This window comes from Artibeus jamaicensis, unplaced genomic scaffold (genome assembly GCF_021234435.1).
Source record: "Artibeus jamaicensis isolate MK-2021 breed Jamaican fruit bat unplaced genomic scaffold, CSHL_Jam_final contig_519, whole genome shotgun sequence".
NCBI classification, from domain to species: domain Eukaryota; kingdom Metazoa; phylum Chordata; class Mammalia; order Chiroptera; family Phyllostomidae; genus Artibeus; species Artibeus jamaicensis.
Genome location: NW_026521871.1, coordinates 46,510,363 through 46,536,636, shown reverse-complemented (window position 1 = coordinate 46,536,636; position 26,274 = coordinate 46,510,363). Strand labels below are relative to the sequence as shown.

Below are 26,274 nucleotides of genomic sequence, written 5' to 3'. Positions count from 1 at the left end.
GGGCTTTGTGGCAGGTTTTGGGTCCTGGCAACATGAGTCACAGCCGGTTAGAAACTCCAGAAAGCTTTGTCTTCAAAGGTATGATGATGAAGCATTTTCACATACTTTATTTTTTTAAAGTCATATATGCAAATCTGGAGTAAATGTATTCTCTTTGTTGATTTTCTTTTCTCCTTAAAACATTACAACTGAATTTTCGGGGTAGGTCTCTTGGTAGATTTCAAATGATAATTGCAGTCTTTTCTAGAAATAAACGCGGGAGCAAAAATTTGTCTTCTGACCAACACTAATAAGCTACTGATGTTATGTTCACCGTGGCCAGAGTAGAGTGTAGTCTCTCGTCATCTTAATATAACCTCTCTATAGATCTCTCCTCCTGCTCCCTCCTGGAATATATAATACATTTATTAAAGACACAATAAATACAATATTTATTAGAAGTAATAGATACAGCTTTCCCCCCCAAAAGGATTTTAGGCTCCCTTTTTTTTTTCTTTTGTTTTTCTGATAGAGATGATGCCCCTGCAAAAATGAACACACTTCTATGCTTAGGTCCACTCCTGGCCTAAAATGGGTTAAAAAAAACCTTAGAAATGATACAGAGATGCTCAGGTCACCAGTAGTGGGACCCAACTGCTATAGTCCCGGCACATAAAGGTCTGCCTTTTGAAAATCGGGGTCTGTTCAAGAATGAAGATACTTCCAGACTGCCTGCTTCATTGCCAGCTTCCAAAGTGTATAATTTTGGAGTGGGGCTGTATCAGTACGATTCAAAATTTCATTATGGATTAAGTTTTAATGCATTATAATTTCCCAATTCAGACTAAATTACACGTTCCTTTAATTCACTATAAATAATCTTAAATTGCTCTTTTCTTTATTTTTCCTTTTCAGTCCAGTATCAAAATGCATCAGAAGTAAATAGAGCCACCAATGAAGCCCAGCAACAAACATTGCAAAAAAAGACCATCACTTCTTCATGAAGAATCTGTAAATTTCTCTCCTGTCCCATAAATTCTTTAAAAACAGGGGTTATCCTTATTTCTATTTTATGAAACCCATTGGTGTTCGGTAATGATTTGATGAAGCACTTATTTAATGAATAAATATATAAATGTAACAAGTCATGATGAGATTTTGGTGCCCACTCAGAAGGCAAAACTGCTGAGGTCTCGCTTCCACACCAGCAATTACTTCCTCATTATCATTAGCACTGCCATAAATCACACTGGTAAATAAAACTACTTTTACTACAGTACAAGTTGAGACTTCACATAAAAATAAAGGTAAATGTTAATGTAAACAAATCAATTTAAAAACAATCCCAGTATATTTAGAGGGTAGTCACTCTGTGCCTGGCTTTATTTTGATGAAAAAACAGAAGATAAACAGATTAACCCTCAAATGTCTCTATCTAGAGTGGAGAAAACTGAGTCAGAGATATGAAGTATCATGGTCAACCTTTTTGCTCCAGGAAAGGGCGGTGCCAGAGTTCAAATTCTGGAACTTGAACCTGAATTTCACAGTCTGGTTCCAGGACTTGAACTTTAACCACAACACTTTGAAATGAGCCAGGGTTGCAATCACCACATGCCCATCAGTAAATAATAAAGGCACGCCAGAGTTATGCCTGTGGCCATCATGGCATGGAACCACAGGGGGTGTCTCAGGGTGCGAGCCTTCTCTAGTGTTCCTGAACCTTCATAGTAAACATAGGGAAGACACCAGAAAGTAATGGATGAATTTCAATTGGCTATTTACGACGTTAACTGCCCTGTGAAACATGTTTGTGATTGCAATGTAATTACCCATTTAATCAGAAAACGTGAAAGACAAGGCAAAGAATTGTTAATAAACCAAAAACAGAGAATCAGTACAACTAATCAAATGTGCGGTAAGAGGAATTAAGTCTACGAAAAGGTGTGTTTTAAATGAATGTCAAAGATAAAGCAAAAGCAACCTGCACACAAGTCAAATTACTTAATAAAATGGTTTAAAATACTATTTTATAATATCAAAACAATCTCAAGACTAGTTATATAAATATTTAAATCATTGTATAATACACCTGTTTTATGGTTGGAATAAATATCAAAAGCAACTTACAATTATAAATCAGACTGGGCTAAAATGCCTTAGGAATTGAAGGACATTTTTAATGGAGCCACTAACTCAAATATTGTGTTCTATGCTTACTTCTCTGTATAGAGAGTCAACAGAAGAGTTTCAGGGAAAATGAACAGTTTGTGGGGAGAACCTATAACTTCATGACAAGAAATGTGATTCCCTTCTGTGTAGTAGATGTAGATTCAGAGAAGGGTGCAAGCATGATATTTGTAATAATTTATAGCATTCTTCATAGATACAATCTACTGATCCTTCTTACTGAGGAGCCCCATGTAGGTCTGTGGCTTTTCAACAGCTCCTGCCTACAGCCCCTGTCCTTTGTGGGGCAAGGTTGGCGCTGAGAAGATGGAAGGGATGATTGCGTGGCTCTACCATGCATGATGATCTGGGTGTGTTTAAAAGCACAGTGCACATCATTGTTTTCCCTTTCAAAACTATAATGACCTGGATAAATTGAACACGTTTCCTTTGTTCTATACACACCTCACAAGTTCCTTGGTAGGAACGGGGTACCAGGATGATCCGAATACAGCCCCATTCTCTAAGAGGGCCCAGACTTGAGGTGAAAGTGTATTGTTTAAAAATTGGGTGGAGTTCATTAAATGGCTCTTCCCCAACGGTGGTGCTTTTACATAGGAGGGCAGTCTCGTGGACCCCACGCTATGTCTACCCAGGGAATTGGCTTCATTTGTTTCTCAAGTAGAGGGAATAACAGAATCCCGATGGTTTAAAATGATCTCTCACCTTCCAATGTTTACATCACAGAAAACAACTGTATGGTAAGCCATTTTAAAAGACCTATTAACTAGTGCTGTGTAGAATAGATGCACAGATGTGCATATGTGTATCTAAGTGCACATTTTGATTGTGTCATTTTTTACAGTGTCCATGAATAGCATTTTGCCCAGCCCTTTTCATTTACTTAAACTTCTTTACTTCTCCCCAAAACAAACTCATATAATCTGATCTGAGAAATGTATAGTCTTTAGTTAGAGGAAGGAAGGAAGGAAGGAAGGAAGGAAGGAAGGAAGGAAGGAAGGAAGAAAGGAAGAAAGAAAGGAAAGGAAAGAAAAGGGAAGGGAAGTAAGGAGGAAAGGAGGGAAGGAAGGAAGAAAGGAAGAAAGGAAGGAAGGACGGAAGGAAGAAGAAAGAAAAAGAAAACAAAAAACTTGGGCCAACTGCCATGATGATGTCCAAAATCAATCACATGGCTATGTTTGTGAAGGTCATAGGACAGCTCGGACGCAGTTCTTGCTTCTAGTCCAATACTCTCTCCAATCTACTTTTATACATATGTATAAAGTCATACAGGCAAACAAAAACATGCTTATATTAAACTCATACATTCTGGTTTAGGATGGTAGCCTTACCTTTATCTCTTAAACTAATTCCTTTAAGATCTTCAAATTCATTGGATCCCTAAAGAGTGAAGTCTAATGCTGTTTTCACTGACCTAAAATTTTTCATATAACATGAATGTCAAAGAAGTGTCACTTATATTAGGACACATACACACACACACACACACGCACACACACACACACACACACACACACACAAAGAGCAGGTGGGTTAAGTCACTCAGAATGTGCAAGTGACAGTCCTCCCAGGCCCCTCCCCAAATGCCAGATCAGGCTACACCACAGCCGGGAGTTGGTTCCAGCTCTGAGAACAGAGTAGCAGCTGCTGGGACTTGGCTGCAGCTCAAGTCTCAGCTGTATTCTTGGCCTCTTGCCTCATCCAGGCACTTACCGGGGGCCTGTGACCAAGGAAACAGCTGAGCCCCCACCTCAAAGAGGAAATGCAACCGCCACAACCCCCACCACCACCTGCTCTGAAGCCAAACAACCAACAAATTCCTGCTTGAGTGGCAGGGGTGACGGGGACTGCTGATTCACTGCTGGGCATGCCATGACTGTTCTGCTCGGGCCCAGCAAAGCCTCCTGGAGCTGGGATGTCATCCTGACTGCTTTGGCAAACCCACCTGGGGACTTGAACTTGCAAAGGACTCAGAAATGGTTCAGATGTTCAACTCACAGGGAGGGTTCTCTTAATACCCCCAGCATTAATTTAGATAGTCTTTGTAGAAGTTCCCTAAGATACTCCATACCTAAACAGAAATTTTGATTTTAGTTTTGTACGAGGCTGAAAAATGGCCAAGAGCACAGGAAGGTGGCAGGTCACTTCCATGTCCACCAATTTCTAGGAGGTTGCTCGACATTATCCGTACGAAAATTAAGTAAATGCCCTGACCCTTTCTTGGCTTGTGATTCACAGTGTGGCCTTGTTGGGTGCCACGAAACATGGAAACGGCCTCAGGCATCAGCACACATGCCAGGTTCAAATTCAATCTGCATGGCTGAGCTGTGGGGCCAGGACAGTGGAAATGTGAGTGGATGGCCGGGCATGGCTCCATCGGTCCATGGGGGGAAGTATGCCACGGTTCTCACAGCTTCTACTGCACCCACGTCAGCACCAGGAAGAGACATCCTGACTTCAAACGCTGTGAAATCTCACCCGACTCTGAGGACACACATGTCTGGATCGGCCTCAGGTCAACACGGGAGGCGACAGACCTCCTCTGGGATGACAAGGGCAAAGCATTGATACCACATGATGTACACCTGGGGGGTTGTTACTCAATCATCTGTATCTGTGCATGCTTTGAAAATTTCCATACTAAAGAATTAATGTATAACATCTTCTCTCGAATTAAAATCATCTTCAGATACACAGACTAGGCCCCCAAACTGGGTTTCAGTCCAGATGGGAGACACAATGATTTGTAGGCGATTGATTATTGTTTCCCTGGAGAATGTAAGAGGTTTGAAAACCTCTTACATGCCACAGCTTCTTGGAAAAAAAAGAAGCCAAACGAAACCTGACCCATGTGTCCTTATGGCTTTTCTCCCTCAGAGTGATGCAAGGCGATTTCTATTCAACACAGGCCCAAGCATCAAGATGCACGATGTCCTAGCAGGGTGCCCAACCTCTCGGCATCTCTGCGCCACACTGGAAGAAGAAGAGTTTTCTTGGGCCACATATTAAATACAAAAGCACTAACAGAAACAAAAACAAAATCTCACAACGTTGTAGGTAAATTTACTATTTTGTGTTGGGCCACATTCATAGCCGTCCTGGGCCGAATGCAGCCTGCAGGCCGTGGGTTGGACACCCCTGCCTAGGGCTTTGTGGTGTTAATTTTTTACCTTTCAGGAAGACACAGACCCTTCTTCAAGGAAGGACTGTTGTCTCATGAGGAATCATTTCAGCTGCAGAGAGCTGAGTCCCCAGGGCAGTGCTCTCTCCAAGGGCAGCCCATGTCCAGTAACTGGTGGCGGTGGGAGCCTGAGGTCTGGCCATTGTGACCTTAGCAACACACTCTGAGGCCATTCCAGCTGCACAGCGCCCCACAGTGTTGGCCAAAGCTGTTCTCATCCTGTGGCCAGAACAGAATCTGGTCTCCCTCTGCTTTCTTCTCTGCTCATCATGGTGTTGGTGCCAAGAACGCTCCCTAGTAAGCAACCAGCACACTGACCCTGTCTTAGAACCTGCTTCCCAGAGCCCGATCTGGGCCATCTCAGGACATCCTCTTTGAAGGTTGAAACTGCATTGCCTTGGTAATAAAAGCCAGGTTAAATATCACTGCTTGACATAAAACCCTCACTAGCTCCTCTAAATCACCTTCTCTGGCCCCTGACACCTCATTACTGATCCAAATCTTGCACTATTTATGAAGGTATCAGAACTTGTACATTCAATAAGCACTTGTATGCTGGGCCATGTTTCTGAGTTACTGGTTCTTTTGGGACCACACAGTAAATCAGATCAATTAAAAAAAAATCTATGATTCTTCCCAACGTTGTAAATTCTCACCTCTGCAATGAAATCTGGTTCTGTTGTTTATCTCCCACTCTCACAGGCCACTGTATGGTTACGCAATCCTCTAACCTCAAATCTAACATATGTCTTCATAGAAGTTCCTCTGAAAGTTACATCCTCAAATGTAATTTCAAAACCATCTGTAGGTAACACTATGCCTGGTACCTAGTAGGCATTCAAGGTATCAGGATAATGTATTAATTAATGCCTATAAAATGATGAGCAGTTTACAAAATTATCTCATTTACTCTTGCACAACTACTAATAGTTAGAGGTCACTGGTTCCATTCTACAGAAGGGATAACTGAGACTCAGTGTGGCTAAGAAACTTGCCCAAGATTACACAACTTACAAGGCACCTACCATGCCTCACTTGTACCCCAGGAAATAGGTATTATTGCTGTTTACCTACACTCCTCTTCTGGGGAAGAAGCAGGGCATAATAAAATTAGTTAGAATTGAATACTCTTTTTAAAATTTTATCACTGGCCCGAAGAGATTCGTAAGTGTTCTGATCTTTCTGTATTACTCCATGCAGAGCACATGCATTAGCACTTCAAATATTCTACCAAAGGAGCAGCCTCAACAATTTTAACAGCAACTAACACTTCCATTGTGCTCCTGCGTGCTGAGCGGTATCCTGTGAACGCTCTGTGCATTTCATATTCTGTGTGTTTACCAGTGAGAACTTACAGTCGCCTTCTCCATTTCCCTCCTCATGCCCCCTCCTTCACCCCTCTCTCTGCGGACAGGTCTGTGGGGGGAGGTGAAGTTTTAACAGCATGGATTATCATTCTTGTGAGCGCAGCTTAACGGCTGATTCTCATACCACGGCAATGAATCGATAAAAGAATATTAAATTGTATTCGGTATTTGATGGTTTACAAGGCTGAGAAGAATCGTATTTAAATTAGTCAAAGCAAAACGTTTGGTTTCTTAGCGAGGCCGGCTTTATTTTAACTGTCCAGATAGCCCTTGTGTGTGGGCTGATGTGTGTGATCAGGCCTGGCTCATGCCGGTGGAGTCAGAAAGCAGCTATGTGCTGGGTTCCTGCTGGGAGCAAGGCACTCTGTTAGGAATTGTGAGAGGTCCGAAGAGAGGCATGGTCCAGCACCTGCCTTTGAAAAATGGACAGTCTGCAAGAAATGAAGAGTTACTCAGCTTCCCAAGGACTTAGCTTCTCTGTTTCTCAGTAAAGTATGCTTGACGGTGAATTCCAAATGAATCCTCATAGGGTCGCTCACTCATCTTCAAGGGGAAAAGTTAGAATAGATAATTCACAATTCCCAGAAAATTCCCCCTCATCCAATAAGGAGAGTGGCATCCTTCAAATAAGAAAGAAAGCATTTGCTCAAAGTCCTCAGTTGAGAGTTAATTATCCTCCATTGAGTTTGACCATGACACAACAAGAAGGGAACATCAAGAATGAAGTTTTTCATTCTTTTAACCTGTTGTCACACATGCTGAAGAGTTGAGAGTAGCCTTCCTGTCACTCTGCCTGACAGCACACGCATGGCTCTCTTTCCAGCCCTTCCTTCAGGGATGGGACAGGAGATGAGAAAGGAGGTTACCTTCTTACAAGCTATAGCTAGTGACAAGGATGGTTTGCAGGGGCAAAGGGTCTGGTGACAGTGGGGGCGTGTACTTAGAATGTGTATGCAGGCAGAAGGCACAGAGGCAGAGTTCAGGTGGCTTGTGTCTGGAAGGACTGGACCAGTGACCGAGGCAGGAGCCAAGAACAAACCCAGAGGAGACCAAGCAACGAACGGGTCCTCTGGTGGCTGGACCCCTCTGTTTATAGGTGGCTTCTTGCTCATTGTTCAGTGTGGGACTGCACCACGTCCCCTGTGTCCCCCTGGAGAAATTGAAAAGAACTATTTAATTGTAAACATTTAAAAGAATCTTCAGGAATTTAGAAGTGATAGTTTACGATGATTTATTTAACCACCTCTATCAGTGAATCCAGTCAAAAGGGGGGAAAAAGGTCAATGTTCATAACCTGAGATCCCTGAGAAGGAGGCCAGAGAGGCTTGTCGGGGCTAGAACTGTGATCTGGCCTTTGGCATGTGTCTCATGCTCTCCCTGTGCCAGCAGATGGTGCAATGCACACCTGTGACACTTGTCACAAAACAGCTCTCTGATGTTTTTATTACAAGAACTAACACGGATCTTTACGCACGCAGGCGTCATCGTGTACCCATGTGTATCCTGACTAAGCTGTCCCTGAATAGTTTGGTGCTGTCGGTACAAGGCGGGAAGTCCCACCATCAGTTAGGATCACGCTGTAGCCATCTCCGTTCTCCAAAGGAAAATGAGCCTTTGGAGAAACTCATTTTACAACATGGGAGGGGTCACCGCTTTTGACCAATGAGATGAGATTCCAAAGTCACATCTTTCCTAACAAATTTCTGGCTCTCTGCCCTCTCCCATGGTCTAGTCTAGCTCTGTGCTCACACTGACCCCTGACAGGGCACATACTTCCATTTCAGCACCTACCATAGAATCCTGAGGTTATCTGAGAGGCAGGCTATACTCTGTGTTCCCCAGTGACAGGGACTTCCCTATTCCTTCCTTCTCTCTGAGTCTCTAGAAAGCACCAGGAACATAATGGGAAGTAAGTAAGTGTTTCTAAAAAGGTAAATGTCTTTCAATCATCTTAACCAGGAATGGTGTTCTAATTTTTCAGTTACTTCAAATATTAACTGTTTATATTAATATTATTATATATTCAAACATGTTTATAAGGCTTATGCCTTAGAAAAATACTGACCTTGGGTGTAGTGTCTATAGGAAGAACAAAACACAGATCAGCAAACATTTTCTAGAAACACACAGACCACCTTACTCATGAAGTCCCCTTCTGGGAAAACTGGATATAGTTTAGTAGTGACTCACACGTGTGATTTCCAAAATAATTTATCTGACTCATTACTAAGTACTAATTGAATGACTAGATGTCATTATTGTCTTGAAAAGGTACTAATAACTGGCATTTACCCGGTCAGAAGACCGATATATTTTGATCATCGATTTAAGATCACACATAGCTGAAGATCAAAAAGACAGGAAGTTCGAATGCACTCCTTTCTACAAATTCTGGGGAGAAGATAGAATCATAAGGAAATTCCTTTGTAGATCAATCAATGTTTTTCAAACTTTAGGTTGTGACCTGTTAGTAAATCGGGAAGTCAAATGATTGGCTGTAACTTGAATTTTTTAAATGAAATCAACAGAACACAGAAAGGAGGGGAATGAAATGGATGGGGATAGAATAGGTAAACATTAGATAAAAGGTATATTACCCTTGTAGGGCTTATTTTGCAAAATTTTATTTCACATCTGTGTGTGTAAGTGTCTGTGGGATGTGCTTGTGCCTAGGAATGTGTAAAAAAAGTATGTTAACACATGGATCAGTGTCAAAATAGTTGCTGGAATAGATCACATAATTTTAACTGCTTGAAGAATAACTTGAAAGATATATGTAACTCATGTCTTGATTACCAGAGTCAGCAAGAGAAAACATGGGCAGTGACAGAGGTTCCTGCTGTGAAATACAAACACTATTTATGAGATTCAAAGACCTTATCATTTAAATATGAGGATTGATGCCTCTGACGAAGATAGAGCATCTTAGTTAAAACAAACAAATGATTATCTTGGACAACAGTGTAAACAAGCCCCTAATTCATGAAGCTGCTAATTGCGCTTCCCAGCTGCAGGAGATTGGCCTGCGCTCCTTCTCTCCCCATGCAAACTGTGGGCAACATTTGTGCGCTTGCCCCTGAAATCCAGCCCAGCACACCAGTGCCTGGGCACCAAAGAGAGGTCATTTCAGAAAGAACCTGTCAACCAGTCAGCTACTTAAAAGGCATGAAGTCTGCATTTTATAGACGTGCATGGATGACTCCCTCTAAGTTGTGCTACAGTTAAACTCATACTTAAATTGTTCTATTTCCTCACAAAACTTGGTGATACACCACCAGAAAAAAAAACCTTGAGAGTATCCACGGCAGCCAAAGGAAGCTGTATTTCATATCAGTTTTTTTTTAAGTAAATCACAAATCGGGATTCACTCACGTAATGATTGTGACAAATTCCTGCAGTTGCTTATATTCAAGTTAAACACAGATACATGAACCCATCCTCTAAAAAAATAATAGCTACCATGTTTTCCTATACCATATTATGCATCAAATGCCACGAGAAACCTGAGGTTCAGAAAGGACAGGTTCCCTGTGAAAGATGAAATGGCATCGACCTTATTCAAATGTTGGTCTCAAAAACCCATGCTCCGTCCACGGCCTCCTAGGGGTTGCTCAATTTGTGCTTTCAGTGTGTGTTCACAGGGGAGTGAATGCAACACCCGCACATGCAGCCACGGCTACTTATTTGAGAAGGATGCCAAACCACATAATAACTATACATTTTAATTGGGAGGGAGTATCATTTCTGCAATTCCTAGCCAGACACATGCATGTCCCACTGGAATACAAAAAACAAATGAGGAAAAAAAAACCATACTCGGTACTTAATTCTGAAGTAATCCTAAAACTGAGAAGTGAATGAACTACAAGAAGACCCCATTACTACAAAGTAGCTGCACAACCTTTGTGGCCCATGCAAGAATGTTGCCCCATTTGGAGGAAGGACTGCTTGTTCGGGTCATGAGGTCTCACCTTGAACGGCATGCTGAGTGCAGGCGTGGCGGTTTCTTTGAGGACAGAAGTGATTTCCGAGGGCTAATGTATCTATGTGGAAGGGATCTGGATGAGAGTTCCAGAGCCGTCGGTCTGTTCTAGCTGGTCTGGATGAGAATAGACCTCCCCTTAAATTCATGTTGAAAGTGATAAAGCTTACAGGGAAGGATTCTAAGAAAAAGGACAAGTTGGGAAAACAGGAGAGAGATGCTAGAGCAGCCACAGGTAAAGACTAGGCTAGTCACCTGACCTTGGGCACATTTTTAAAGAACCCTTTTCATGGAGATCATTTTTTACCTTTTGTCTGAGACATGGCCTTTTTATATATTTAAATAAATTGGTGCTTCTGCCTTATGTAATTGTGCAAATCCACTTATATGGTGTAACTGAAAGATAGTATTATTCTGCTTTTATTAAATTTGTTAAAACTATATGATCATAAAAATATCATATAGTAAATTTGGCTTGTGGGGGCTGTGTAGTTCTATGAATTAACACATGTACTAGTATGTATAATTACCACAACACTCGGCTACAGATAATTCAAAAAACAAATTCATGCTACCACTTTACCATCACACTTCACCTTTGACATATCTCCTGGCAATCACTAATTTGTCCTCCTATGTCACTGTACTTTTATAACTTTTGGAGGTTGTATAAGTGGGATCATACAGTCTGATGTTCTGAAATTGGCTTCTTTCACTTAGCACAGAATGTTCTTGAGACCCATCCAAGTGGTCACAGGTATTAATAGTTGGTCCTTTTCATTGCTGAGTAATATTCCATTGCATGAATACACCATTATTTATCCAGTTGCCTTTTGAAGGACATTTCATTTGTTTCCAGTGTAGGGCAATTATAACTAAAGCTGCTATAAATCATTTCCTACACATTTTTGTGTTCATAGTCCTCTAGTGCTCACCAGTGTTTACATAAAGGTTTTACTTGACCCTTAAAATGTCCACTCTTGCAGATTATGAATTATTTTATTTCCATGGATTTTACAATCCTACGCTAGAAGCTCTTAGATCTCAGCCTCAAGGGAAACTTGTACCCTCCGGTAATCACACAAAACAAGGGTTTCTAACACTCCCTGTCTAGTAGAATTTGCAGTCCTCAACTCTTTCTTTAAGATGCTGTGTTTTAAAAACAATTTTTAAATCACAGTAAATTAAAGTTCATTCTGAGGCTTATTTGTTTTGACATTTTACAGTACGCCTTTAGTATTTCAGATGAGGAAACATTAATCATGCCAATTCTCTACTCTGGCAAGGAGGTTTATGTCTTAGGCCCATGGTTCTCAGAGTGTGGTTCTGGGCCGGCAGCATCAGCATCACCTGGAAACTTGTTCGAAATGCAAATACCTGGGCCTCACTCCACATGCACAGAACCTGGCACTGAATCAGAGGGACCAGCAATCTGTACTGGAATGATCCCTCCAGGTGACGGTGATTCACGTTCGGGTTTGAGAGCCACTGCTTTAGAGAGGGGCCTTCTTATGTAGCTCAGAGACGGAACATCGTAGTCTGAAACTTCCCTTCGAGATGACACACTCACACTTATGTCCTTCTGTAAGAGGATTCACTTAAAGACTAGGGTGGCGCATTTGCATTAATGAGCCCTCAGTCACCGACTGACATTTGGAAGACAGTACAGTTCACTTGGTCAGCGGGGCAGAGTTACGGAATCAGAACCTGAAACGTATAGAAATCCGTAACTGCTCATCTGAAACAACACGTTCACTTTCCTACCCTCTGTTTCCATCTTGCCATTTTATCAGTGCTGATGGGTGGAGAACGGGGGTAAATGCAACTTTACCATCTTCACCGACTCCATTCTGTAACCCTGTCCTGAATGAGATACTGGCTGTTAGCAGCGAAATAAATGAATTCAGAAGGTGAAGTAGTGACCCAGCTAGCTCCGGTCACCCCACCCCTGAGTCCCAATAATAGGGATGGCTCTTCTATAATACTCGTATAGAAGTTATTCAAGGTTGTGAATTTCTATGTATGATGCATATAATATATTTATGTATGCAGTATGTATGTATATCTAAATAAACAGGTGACTTTATACACATATATTTATTAAAGATTTGGCATATATATTCCCAACAATAAATTTGTAGGCAATCCATTTATCCAAGTAAACCTGGCTAGGTAATTTATATCATGAATTAGAGAGATTTAGAAATTTTGAGCAATATGTTCTCCATATATAATATAAACTGTATTGATGTCAAATAAATTTCATATTTACCAATAAACAGTATATCTAGATTTTACATTTTTTCAGGTTAGCTAAATGGAGAAACAAATAAGATTATTTTGTTTGTTTGCTCCAGGTCACAAAATAGAATTAACAAATTAAAAAAAAAAACGTGTAATTAGCACAGTCCTTAAATCTCTCTGTCCAAGTATTTTAACAAAGCCACTATCTTTGATAAAGAAGAATCAGGTCTATTTTCATACTGAGCTCAACTTTTTCTAGGGCAGGGCTGAAACTTCCGTTAAGCCCACCACTTCCTTTATCTGAGAAACCGACGCCCTGAGGGTGGAAGGAGAAAAAGGCCACTTTGATCCTGTACATCTGCCAGAAGCAACCGTCACCCTCTGTGCCCAACACAGGGCAGGCACAGGCGAAGGAGCGTGTGTGTTCCAGGTGTCTGGTAGAAAACAAACTGAGGACAAACAATTGACGGAAGAAGCTCACACCGGTGACTTCTAATGGATGTTTTCCAGAAAACAATTTCAGGGGAAACATATTAGTAAAAATGGATCATTTCATCCTCAATGTCAGTAAATTGCATAACTATGTGTTGCCAGGTGGGCTGGAACTGGGTTTATCTACCTGGCGTTAGTTCTCCCCTGTGGGACGGGAGGCAGAGTATACGTGACGAGTGTAGCACTGTTGTCCATTGGGACAGAGAGATGGCTTAGAACCCGCAGCTGAGGACCAGCCAACATGCCTCCACTGAAAACTCACAGGGGAGTGCCATCAAAATGACTCGGAGAGCCCAAACCTCGTGAGTCCATTAGGAAAAAAAATGGAAAAGCAACTTTTCTTTAGACTCCACTCATCACTGAATAGGTATCTCCAAAACCATTTTCCCCCATGAATTTACTAAAAAAAATTGTTAGTATTTTCCTTTAGTCACTCATCTCTGGCTATTTATTTGCACATAAGTGTGAACTAGTGGGTCCCTGGGTCATAACATTGCTTCTAAGTTGGGCAGTGAGTAAACACACAGGTTTAGATTGTCTGTACCTTTTTTTCATTGTTCTTTTCATTAACTATATGATATAAATTATTAACACCAGATAAAAGCCAATGCAAAATAATCCCACCCCCAACATGATTTTCTTTATATTCTCTCTTTTTTTAGTAATTCACAGACACATAAAATACTTATGACTCTAATTATAACTTCATAGCATTTTCAAAACAAGTATTGATATATATATAATTTCATTACACATTTTCTTACTGGTTTCAATGTTTTAATGGATAAATAGTCCCTGTAGGAGAAAGCAGGAAGGAGATAATATTTCTAGAGGCAGCAAGTATTTGATGTACGATAACTCATGAAGGCAGTATTGTTACCCATACAGTCTAAAAAGGAAATTGAAGCTCATAATGGATAATGAACTTGGCCAGGCCACTGAAAGGCAGAAATGGAATTCGAACTTAGGTCACCTTGACCTAAGCCTATTGCCTTTCTAGGACAGTAAGAGAAAATGTGTCCCACAGGTAGGTGACATCAGGAGCTGAGAATCTATCCTCGTCTCAAACGACAGCCACAGTACCAAGTTGAGACACACACGGACACACTTCTACCCACTCCGTACCAGTTTAAAAGTTGGTTTCCATGTCTCTTTTTATTAGGGCCCTGCCATGTACCCTTTGCTATTGGTTCTCAATTCCTGGGCCTGAGCTTCAAAAGAGATTTAAATCTCTGGTTTTCATATGGCTTTTACATGTTACAGTATAAATCATGTTAAATAGAAAAAAGCAAAAAAAAAAAAAAAAAGGATGAAACAGCCTTTCCTTAGACAAGAATCCCCAGGTATGCGACAACAGAAATTTTGCCATGGCTGTGACCACAACCAAGAACAGATCACATGGGCACAGAAAGTTCATAACTATCAGTTAGCATTTACACTGCCAACAATAATACAAATTATTTTTTCCCAAGTAACAATAATCCAATAACAGTGACCAAATAAATAACAATGATCAAAACTGATCCAGAGGTGAATTCGGAATCAGTAGGGGAGGACTGATTTGTCCTCATCACTGTCCCTGTGGCTTTGGCATATAACACGGCAGAGCAACAGAAATCTTGGATCTCTTATACTGATAAGGCTTTTTGCCTAGGAAAACAAGGTAATAAATTTAAGGGCAGAAGGAGCATGCCCAGCAAAAGAATTCCCACAAAGCACAACGAATGACACTAATGTCCTAATCAATACAGAAATACAGATTTCCTCACCAATAGCCACTCAGTAGCTTTCCTAAAAAGTTCAAAAAAGCATCACATTCCTCTCATTTAGATTTTTCTTACTGCGTATCGGTGTACTTCATCAGGAGTTGACTCTCTATCCAGTGAAAAACTTACACAAGTTCCCCAAGACTTGTAGTAAAATGTATCAGTCTTTTGAAGTTTGCAGGCCCAGGTCTGTTGAGCTGCCACCAACTTCCTGACGACAGTGCAAACCATCTGATCCCTGCCTAAGCCTGAGGATCTAATCTATAAACAAGGACACGTGTGGTATCACTAATCCTTTCCTGAAACATCAAAACCAATCTATTTCTCACAGCCAGGTCAAAGAAGAGGGGTAATGTTTTCTGGTGATTTTAGGAAAACTGATTTGACAGCCTTCTTTTCCTGCTAGATCGGTTTGGTGAATGTCTGATTATACAACTGGTCTGCCGTTGGCCTTGGCTATTGCTTTTATCTGCGAAGTGTACAAATCACGAGTCCTCTGTAACTTTATCTGAAGTCATTTCTAGGGCTCAAAGTCCCAGATTGCTGCTGGAAGGGTGTGAAGGTGAAACTTTCTACACCTTTTCTAGACAAATCTAGAGGCCCTAGTTAACTTGTTTTTGTAAATATGCGTCAGAGCCACAACCTTACCCCAGGTGCATCTCCATTAGTAGATAATACAATGTTGCGTGGGATTTTGTGCATGCGTGGTATAATAGATCATCCATGCCCAACTCTCTTTTCAAGGCTCGACTGCCCATCCATGCTTATAAAATGTCAAACCCTATTAACTGTGCAGATGAGCACCTTTTAGAAAGTCATCTGGACTTTAGGTGTCCCCAGATGGCTTGTCCTCACTGAACCCTTGGCTTGGAATTGCTTATCATGTATAGTATGACTGTGCTGAAAATGAACTCCAGTTATGCATGAACAAAACACTCAAGATAACAGCCACGTCATGAAAACATTCCTAAGATTGGGAGGGATCTTAAGGGGATGCTTTATTTTTGGGAGGCCAAGGGCATCAGGCAGAGGTTGTGATAAGGACAAAGCAAAGGGCAAGCAAATAAAAAAGAATGAGCACCAGGTAGAAATAAGCGAGCCAGTGTAAGCACTGGGCTAAGCTTTTCAGCTTTAATTCTTACAACTGGCTCATTTTAGAAATGAGGAAGCCAAAGTTTAGAAAGCTTGAGAAATTTGCGGAGTTGCAGAGTGGCATCTGGACCCTGGTCTGGGACCTCATATCCCCTTTACTTAACAACTATTCTTGGTAAGATTTTCTTCTAATCATTTCACTCTTATTTTGTAATGTTAGTCCTTATTTTCAGGCTAAAACAAAAAGTATAACCAAAATGTATAGAGAAAGGCAATATAAAACCAGTCCATGGATATTACACACAAAAAAACCCACCATTGAATTATAGAAACTAAACTGGAAGAGATTTCAGCAACCCTCTGATGTAACCCTGTTGCTTTATGAGTAACTTCTAAAAGTAGATTCTTTCTCAGTGTTTCAGGGCAAGATACTGGAACACGAACCAGGTCTGGTACAACACATCCAGTACCTCTCAGCTTCCAAAAACCTAATCATTTATCTCTGCCAGTGGAAAGAAGTGCATCCTTTACAATAAAAGAAAAACAAATCATCCTTCAGGTATCCAATAAAGCAAATATTTTACTCCCCTGAAGTTTCCTATGTAAACCCATCTCCTCATTACGGGCACTATTTTTTAATATATTAGAGACTTGTGATACTCTGAAACTATTTAAGTGTCCTCTCTCAAACACAGATGTGGCACCTCAAAACGAACTCAAAGAATGATCTGCCTTTAGAAAAAGCTTTTTAATCCTAAACAGATATTTTGGTATGATCTGATATAAAGTTAACTTTGTTTGTTGTTCAGAATCCCAGTTCTACTTGAGTCAGTTGGTTGCAACTCTAGTAAGCAATATTGTAAAGGTATTGTCTCAAAAGGTTGAAAAAGAATAGAGTATGTCATCCCAATTTCAAATAGATTTTCTTAATTAATCAGTTGACTCCTTCTCTTGGTAGAGAGCTTCCCAATTGATGGTTTAGTTTCCAGCCTAACCATTGATAGACCCTTTCCCCAGCAACTAACCAGTGGCATTCATTCTTCCTTGTTTATTTTCTGGAAACAGTATGGTTTCTACTCTTGAGACAATTCCTATGGATTTTCCTAGTTAACTTTCCCAGTAAAGAAATGTTTTTCTAATTTGTCAAAATGAATTCATATTGCTTTATCCTTTGTCATTTTGGAGTTTCCTCCTATTCTCAATCATCCAAGTCATTGCTCAAACTTAAACTGCCTTTAAGTCTCCCAAATACCTATAAAATCCTATACAGTCAATTTCCTAAGTGTTCAGCATGAGGCCCGACACATAGAAAACTCTCAATAAATATTTGAAAAACAAGGACGGAGAAATGAATAAATAATTATGAAATCTGATGCCAAGACAGGTCTTGCTGTTATACAAGAACTCAGCTCCCTCAATTCAACTCGTACAGAAATTCCTCCACCTTGACCTATATATTTCCAGAATATATTTTCTGACTTCCTGATGAGTAGTCCAGCTGGGGTAGAATCTATTGCTTTCTCTGTATTCCTAAAGCCTGCCACAGTCTCAGCAAAGAAAAGGAATGTGTTTCTCATCTCTCTAAATCAAGGTGCCAGGTTTTAGTTTTCTTTGGGAAATGGATGGGTGAATAGAAGTTCATTCCATGAGAACCACACATGGCATATCTTAAAATATAGGAAGCAAATTAAAAGATACACTCTGAATCAGCTGCATCCCTTCCTTTTGGACTAGATTATTTTTATAGGGAGGGGTAAAGCATTAATCCAGTTTTCAGTGATCCTCCGTGGATTAAATAGTGTTATTTAACCCTGGTTAATCCTATTGCTATTCCCCCTTGCAGGAAGAGAGAAGGGCAGTCTCCCTAAGCTTGGTCAGAACTGTTCTGCCTAAGACAGGAAGAGGGGTCTGAAATTCCTGTTTGTGGGTATTCTTTTCCCCCTCCCTGCCTCACCCCTGCCTTCTAATCCAAGGCTGCATCCTTACCCAGATCTCCCGAGGAGTGAATTCCTCCCCTGCATCCTGGATCAATTTCATCATGGTTAATCTCTCCAAACCCATATCCAGTAAACATTGTCTCTAGCTCTCTGTACCAACGATTTGGAAATTGTTTGTGAACTTGCCTTGGATTCATACATCTCCCTGTACATGGAAATGTGATTTATGTATTCCGTGGAAGCGGACTAGTGAGGGGCCTTCTTGTTCTTGTAGAAACCTTAGTCATTGCCGGAGATCTGAAGAGGAAACTTCTTTGTGCAACAGTCAAAATAATCTTCAGGTCAGTTGCAATTTAAAAAAAAAGACATCCCTTCGTTCTCTTTTTCAGAAAGGTAAACATTAAACACACTTAAGCTGAAACTTTAGGGGAAAAATGCAATTAAAACTTTGCTTAGATCTAATTTTGAATTCTGAATATTAAATGCTATCAACAATATAAAGGTCAAGTTTTAATTCGGGAAACTTTGATTAAATATCTGCCACATGTAAGCAAGAACTGCTAAGGACAATAAAGAAAAAATGTATTGGGAAATAGGCTTTTGGGCTAAATCACTTTTTGCTTAATGTGAGTTACATAAGTGACTCTTGTGTTTAAGTATGCATCTTGTGGTGAATATATATTATAATAATATATCACACATCATGATATAGGATATGTAACTTTTCCACTTTTTTCTTTTTGTTTTGTTTTTCAGCCAATATTAGAATACCAAAGGTTACAAATTTATTCTTAGGTACCTTCAGAGAAGTTTCATTGTATAACTTCCTGACTGTGAATGAATGTCCTACCTCTATCCCTAACAATGGCTGGTATTCAAATTATAATTAAAAAACAAAGTGCGATTATCTGATAATTCACCGTTTTGCATGGCTCATCTTCTTTTGTGGTTCTCCATTTCCTGATGGGGAACCTATCGATTAAATCCCAATTATGAGAGACATTTCCCTGTCTTTGGATCACTCCCACACAGGTGTAGAAATAACTCATTTCAGCAAAACTAGGTGCAAATACTTCCGGAGCAGAGGCCAGGTCAGCTGCCCAGTCCAAACAGCTCACACCGTGCTCAGGGCATTTGGTTGGGGTGCCAGGGAGTGTGTCCGCAAGCCCAAAGCTGCACTTGTTTTCCGGTCTGGTCTGGGAGGGAGTGGAAAGCTGGCTCCGCCTCCCATCCCCTCACCTCCCAGTCTGTGGCTTCCTGGCTCCCACCCAGCTGTTCGGGGTGCAGCACGATTTCTCCAGGGGTCCATGCCAACCCATTTTTAGTTGGTTCTTCAGCCATCCCTTTTAGATGGCACAAATCAGGCAATTAAAATGTTTTGGAGAAAAAATACCATTATGCTCATTATTTAGACACATCTAGATGGGTCATCCCTTTCCTGAGAGACTGACAGGAGATAATGACCTTGTGTGATGCACTCTTGGGGCGGGGGGTAGTTGCCACATTGGCTTGGCCTTTACTACTCAGGCACAGAAAGAGTAGAGCTAGTCTCCAATTCTCACCACCCAACTTTTTATGGGGTGGGAACAGAAGAACTCTAAATTACTAAAAAAATAATAAAATTCAGAAAAAATTCTTAAAGAGAGGTTTGTCTCACGTAATGACTTTGTCTCTCTCTTTAAAGTTTTCCATACAAAGATAGATAATGGTTTCTTTATAGTGAATAATACCTATGGGCCAAATACTTTGTTCAGTCCTACAAGGTAGGCCTTATTGTACTTTATGTTCTCATAAATTGAAGCCATGAGCAATGAACAAAATTGCTAGAGTTACGTAACTAGTAATTAGTTCAGACTGGATTGGTGTTTCTACATAATTTATTCTGCTGAAACTATGAAGCACAGAGAGGTTTAGAGTCTTGGCCATGGTTACACTATTAGTTGTTTTTCAGATGCAGAAGCCAAACACTGGGGCTGGTGGTTCAGGTGGTAAATTACATATTTATGAAGGTGAGTCTGGGGGAAGTGAGATTTGGATACACCACCCTATATAAGCCTGTTTTCCTAGACCTTTTCTTTCAATCCGCATTTTGAACCTGCAAAATCTCATGGAGGCCTATGCTTCCTTGGGGTAACACCTTCCTTCATCACACACAGAGTTACCTGCTTCCTCTCCGATAAGCACCAAGCACACCTTTGGTGTACATCCCCTTGGTTTGTTTTAACCTCATTTACTTTTGATTGGAAGTTCCAATGAGTTCAAAATAGCTTCCTACATCATATCAAACAAACAGTGCAGACATGAGGATAATCTGCATAATAAAACAAAATCCCTCTTGACAGGATGCACGCACACAACACACACAATTTTACATGTATCCACTTTGTCACATCTTACTGGGTATGCTCTCTCATCTCTTGATGCTGGGACAAAGAAATAAACACTGAGAACTGTCATTTGTAGTTCCAGATCAAGACAATACTTATAATAATAACTAAAGATTAAAGCCTCCAGTTGTTAGAAAGCCTAATTGTGTAGATAGCAACAGCCTGTGCATGCGACATGACTGCATGCTACATTATATTGTTCTTCCAGAATTCTGTTAGTGATTATGTGGAAATTTCAGGGTTGGAGTAAGATTTTAATCTTCACAAAGGAAGTATGTGCTGTGACCAAAGTTAAAACAGCACCAGAGTGGGGAAAAAAAAATACAGAATCATTAATACCAGCTAGTTGTTTGCAATGGGGTTTTGAATTCATCTTTAATGTTATGCCAGATGTTTGTTAACTTTTTAAAGTTCTCACAATACCAGAATAGTTAATTCAATTTAAAATAAACAAATATGCCTGCCTAGTGGGGCTCAATGAATTGAGTGCAGGCCTGCAAATCAAAGGGTCACGGGTTTGATTCCGCATCAGGGCACATGCCTGGGTTGCGGCCCGTCAGGTCCCCAGTAGGGGGCGTGTGAGAGGCAACCACACATTGCGGTTTCTCTCCCTCCTTTCTCCTCTAAAATAAATAAATAAAAGCTTTAAAGAAAATAAAAAATAAACAAATATAAAATTATGTAATTTAAAAGTGTTAGAGCAATCATTCTCATAAGCCGGATAAAATAAATACGATCATAGATATGACTGCAAAATCCTGAAAATTAACAAATTTGGCAGAATTCAGTAGCAATTTTAACACAAGGATGTGCTACACGGACTTAAACAGTCATCATTTGACTATAAACCTTAATCTCCCCCCCAAAAGTGCCATATTTTCAATCGAAAGTTTTGTTTTTAATACTCTGGTTTTTGAAAAGATAGTGTTATAGAGACGAAATGAGTATTAAATTTTGTAAATGCTGGAGAAATCTTGGTTCTGTCACATCCTGAGATGGAATCTGTTTATTTTTCATCCAACAGCTTTTTGACAATTAAATTAAATCAAATGCCAGCAATGCTGAGATTTCTACCAAAGTTACATACATATTAATCAGCAAAATGCTAAGAAAAACATGTCAAGGCAGAGTATAGATATTTTCTTATCAATAAATATTGGGAACTTCATGTGAGAACTGTAGGTTGCGGCTTTAGAAACACTTTGATAACTTGCGATAAAAGCTGCGAGAATAATTTAATCGATTTTTATTTTCTTATTGAGTGTATGAAAAAGTAAAACTTACACAGTTATGCTTAGCCCCTGAATGCCAGTGAGTTTGCATGCCCTTCCCCCACTGTCGGTCAACCCATGGTTTGATCCTTCTAGATCTCCGTAATAGTGATGAGACCATCTGAAAGGAACTCAAATTACCAGACAATTAGATGAGAGCTGGGCCTTCTGATTTCCATGTCAAGGGATATTACATTTGGACTTAAAGGGCCATCAAACTTTTAGAAGTCAATATTCCCCTTTGTTCTCTGAAGATCTTGAAGGATTTTGCCTCAATTATTGGTATTGATTCTCAGTTCTGACTCGATCCAAACATGTCAACGTGCATTACTGTTTTTTCCTTTAAGGTATGATTCCATGGACAAGCATGTGCTAAAGTGAGTATCGTGTCTTGGCAAGTAGAAGAAAGTCTGCTAAATATATGAGCATCCTTCTTCTGTAGGTGGCCCTCATCCTAATCTCAAGCCTTGAGTGTGTAATAAAGAAGCAACCAACGACAATTCAAATGTAAGAGAATACATGTCCATTATTGAGATTTCTAGCACTCAAACTGCTCGGCAACTCCCTGAAAGTTCCTATCACAAGGACTTATTTCTTAGCTTGTGTGGGTAACCGGGATTGATTACTGGGTTTCTCTGGGTAGATAAGCTTGGTAAATATATCTCAACGAAAAAAAAAAACCTGTAGAAAAAAGACGGTATATGACATTATGCAATTCTGCATAGAAACATTAACCACAGCGTGCCAAATAAATCTCTGCAAAATTTGCCAAAACGTGTGCATAAAAAGTGACGTCATTGCTTTTCCCTTAAAAATCTTGAATCCTTTTTTTAATTGAAAGTGTATTTTATTTTTATTTATCTTAAAACCAATGTTACTATTGAGGGAAGTGATTTTGTTGACAAAATCTTAATATTTTAGGCCTTATCCACAGTGATTTCTAATGCAAGAACTGCTGTATCACTTTGAAGTAGTATGAAATGGGAGAATGTGGTAAGAGGCCTGATTTTATAAGGGATAACTATTAGTAGACTCTGTCTCCCCTTTACCTGGAGAATATTAAATTATTTTTTGTTGCTAGTTAAAAGGAACAATTGTAAATTACTTTAAACATGATGCATAGGATTATGACTAAGAAATAATTATGAGTGTGTACCTCGAATGAGACAATTTTGGACTAAATATTTGGCATTTTAATAAGTCACAATTGTAATTTTATGCTAATAGATATCACCTGATCATAGAACTTATAAAAAATCTTATGTAACCTGTGGCATGGACGTGTACATAAAACGGGGCTTATAAAAAAACTGCCAGAAGAAATTTCCCTGGGAAACGTATGCCGAGGAATTTAAAATATTGATTTTCTGTGGCCATAGACAGTGATTAACATTTGTTTTACCTGACAGCACTAAGATCTATGCAGGCAGCTAGCAAAGAAGAGCACGCCATAAGGCCAAGAATTCAATTTCAAAGTAGAGAGTCAATTTGGTGTATTCTAGTCAAACCTTTGGTTTTTCAATTTCCTTTCAATTGCCCCCAATAATTATTTCAATTCACTTTTTGGTTTACCTGCATAGCTATTTCCCAGGGCACAGATATATCCCAGTAATTTTAGAGAGAGATACATTCAAAATGTTGTATGGGCATTTTATGTCTTAAGAAAATGCCACCAGACTACAGAGGATTCTGAGACATAGATTACAGTCACCAAGCACAAAAAATTGCTGAGTGAACATGATACTCTGTCTGAAACACTTTATTATTTACCAAGCATATTATATTAATGTATACGGTTTAATATTTTATATCTCAGTTCGTATCTATCCTCACAGAAATGTAATGATGGTGATGTACATTCAAGAAATATACACTCTGAACACCCAGGGCCAAGTTTAACCCAAAATGAGCAAAATCAATTTAAATTGTAAGACTCCAAGTAACTGAAAAAAATATCAATTTATTAGAACTTAGCATAAATATACCTCAAAGAAAACTAACACTCAGAAGCAAGGATAGCCTGAGAAAGACAAATCTAGTCACAGATGTATCTTGCTTATATTCTTTTTCACCTTTAATAGTCCTTCAGCATTTACTTATATCACTGCTGAAAAATCATTGATCATATTTAAATTTTAATGTTGGGATGAAGAAATAAAAGCAAAGTCAGCAAAAATGAGAAGCTTCTGGAGCCACTGATTTCCTAAAACATGAAGATTCTTTGTCTAAAGAGAAGAAGTATGTGTTTTATAAGTTCATCATCACTGACTTGAAATATGTTCAGGGCTTTCCAGGTGACACGATGCATTTTTAAGGAAGCCCATTCTTTTTTTCTGATTAGAGATTCACAAATTTCAAAACACGTTACCACTTTACCACTGCGTGGTACCAGTTAGAATGATGCCAGTACTTACCATCTGAAGGAAGGGCTTGCAATGTCGACATCATTTTTAAGCCCCATATTCTTGCCTAACCAACCTTGGCACAAAGCAGGTCTGCACTGAACTAACTTATCTACAAATGGTTCATCTGAGATTTCCAACCTTACGAACTTCAAGCTGTCTCTTCATACGAATGAGATTTCTCAATCTATTCACTTCTGGCTACGTTGTATATTATGTCTTCAGTGGCTGACTCATTCCATCCTCTCCTCATGTAGCTTATCATTAACTTGTCCACAGACAAAATACACATTGAATTTAAATGGGAATGCCAGGGACTTGAGCATCTTGAGAAAGACAGCAGCACTGTGGTCCAAAGAGTATGACCACTGAGGAAAACATTGGAGTTAGTGAGGATTATTTTCCCCTCTGGAAGTACGAACGAAGTGCAGAACACAAACAATATCAACAACAAGTTACAGTAACTCCTCGCAATATATCTCCCTTAGTAGTTTTGTTTTATTGTCTTTCATAAAAATTGGCAAAATCCAGAACAACTTTGTATACTGCTCTAACAGCTTTATTTAATAATGATTATGTGGCTCACTTTCCCACTTAATAAAAGATCACTTTCTCTTATGTTTATTAATTTTAAAACCACTGGGGCATTGGTCTAATCAGTTTCACTCTGAACCAAGAAATAACCCGATTACAGGATATTGTTAATATGAAAATGAACTACAGAGACCTTTCCTGGTAAACGTTATCACGTTCTATCTGGAGACAAGTGTTCTGCATATACGCAACCATTGCAGACAGCTGGCTTCTTATGTTTTACACACTATAATACAAAGATACCCCCACCTCATTATTACATTCCGAAAAGTACCGGTGCTATCTCTGCAATCTCCATTTTAAAGTATTTAACCTCCGGAAGACAATCTACTGTGCTTATTTCAAAATAAGGAGAGAAAACAACTCAAATGTTCTATCAGGTTCAATCAATCAAAAACTCTCTACTTCACGGAGTTGCCAGAATTCTGGATCTAGCCTTCAAGTTTACAAAAAAAAATTCACAAGGCAGAGCTTCAACTTAACATAATACCATAGAAAGATGATAGTTACATTTTCCCAGCTCCAGACCCTTCACTAGAGCAATTTTATAGTAAACAGAAATTATTTCTGCACTTCTCACCACCCAAGAGCCTGACAGCTTGTATTAAAAATAGTATGCATGCAGGAACTCCCTTAAGTATCTCACTTAAGTTTTAAGGCACTCCAATTATTGAGTCTTCTTTCCAAGAATCACTGAAGAGGTTTATGAAGACATACCAAACTATTCATGTGTAAATTGCCCACAAAAATCAATTGACTTCTGTTAGTGCAATGTATTAGGACTAATTAAAATTACCATATCCAGCAGCCAGTCTGTACCTTCCCAAATATCCTTTTCCAGTATCCATAACCACGCACTGCTCTGTCTTCCATCATGCTGCCTTTATTGCTGAGTGAGGCGCTTGCTCCTTCATTAAATAGCATTAAAAATAGACTGCACAGAACTCCTCACTGGAGCATGCTCTAACAGGGCTAACGCCACAGTTCTCAAAGTAACTCCACTCAGCTGGGATCTGGGAGGGAAAGTCACTGGGAGAGCAGCAATTTGCAAACCTAATGGCACACACAAGCCTGTCTTGGTCTGAGCTGAACATTGCAAAGTGCATCAGCTTGTAGTGGAATGAAGTCACGGAGAAACTGCAAGTCAGTTTCTGGAGCTGGGTAAGTTTCTTTAAAGATGACTCACCTACACAAAGTATTCTGTTAAATAGTCTACAGCAACTTTATATTATTTATGAAGTAACAAAAATCATGTCCAGAGGATGTAAATTAAGACATGCATGCATAGGAGTCTAAATGACTTGGAAATTGCATCTAAACCAAGTTATTTTAAAGCTCTTAATTGCATCGATAAGCAAGGATAATAATAAATTAGCCTTTTGTATCCTTTGTG

At 39.7% G+C, this 26,274-nt stretch overlaps 1 protein-coding gene across 8 annotated transcripts in view; it reads right to left on the bottom strand.

The window, feature by feature from the left end:
* The window catches only part of ARPP21 (cAMP regulated phosphoprotein 21), a 146,967-nt gene that overhangs the window by 118,395 nt on the left and 2,298 nt on the right, over positions 1–26,274 (bottom strand). Inside the window, exon 1 of one of the 8 annotated variants that reach the window (XM_053669526.1) lies at positions 25,678–26,256. The exons of the other annotated variants lie outside the window; for them this stretch is intronic. The gene's annotated coding sequence lies outside the window, so the exon portion shown is untranslated. Of the gene's footprint in view, positions 1–25,677; positions 26,257–26,274 lie in introns of those variants that run through there. 8 annotated transcript variants of the gene reach the window in all.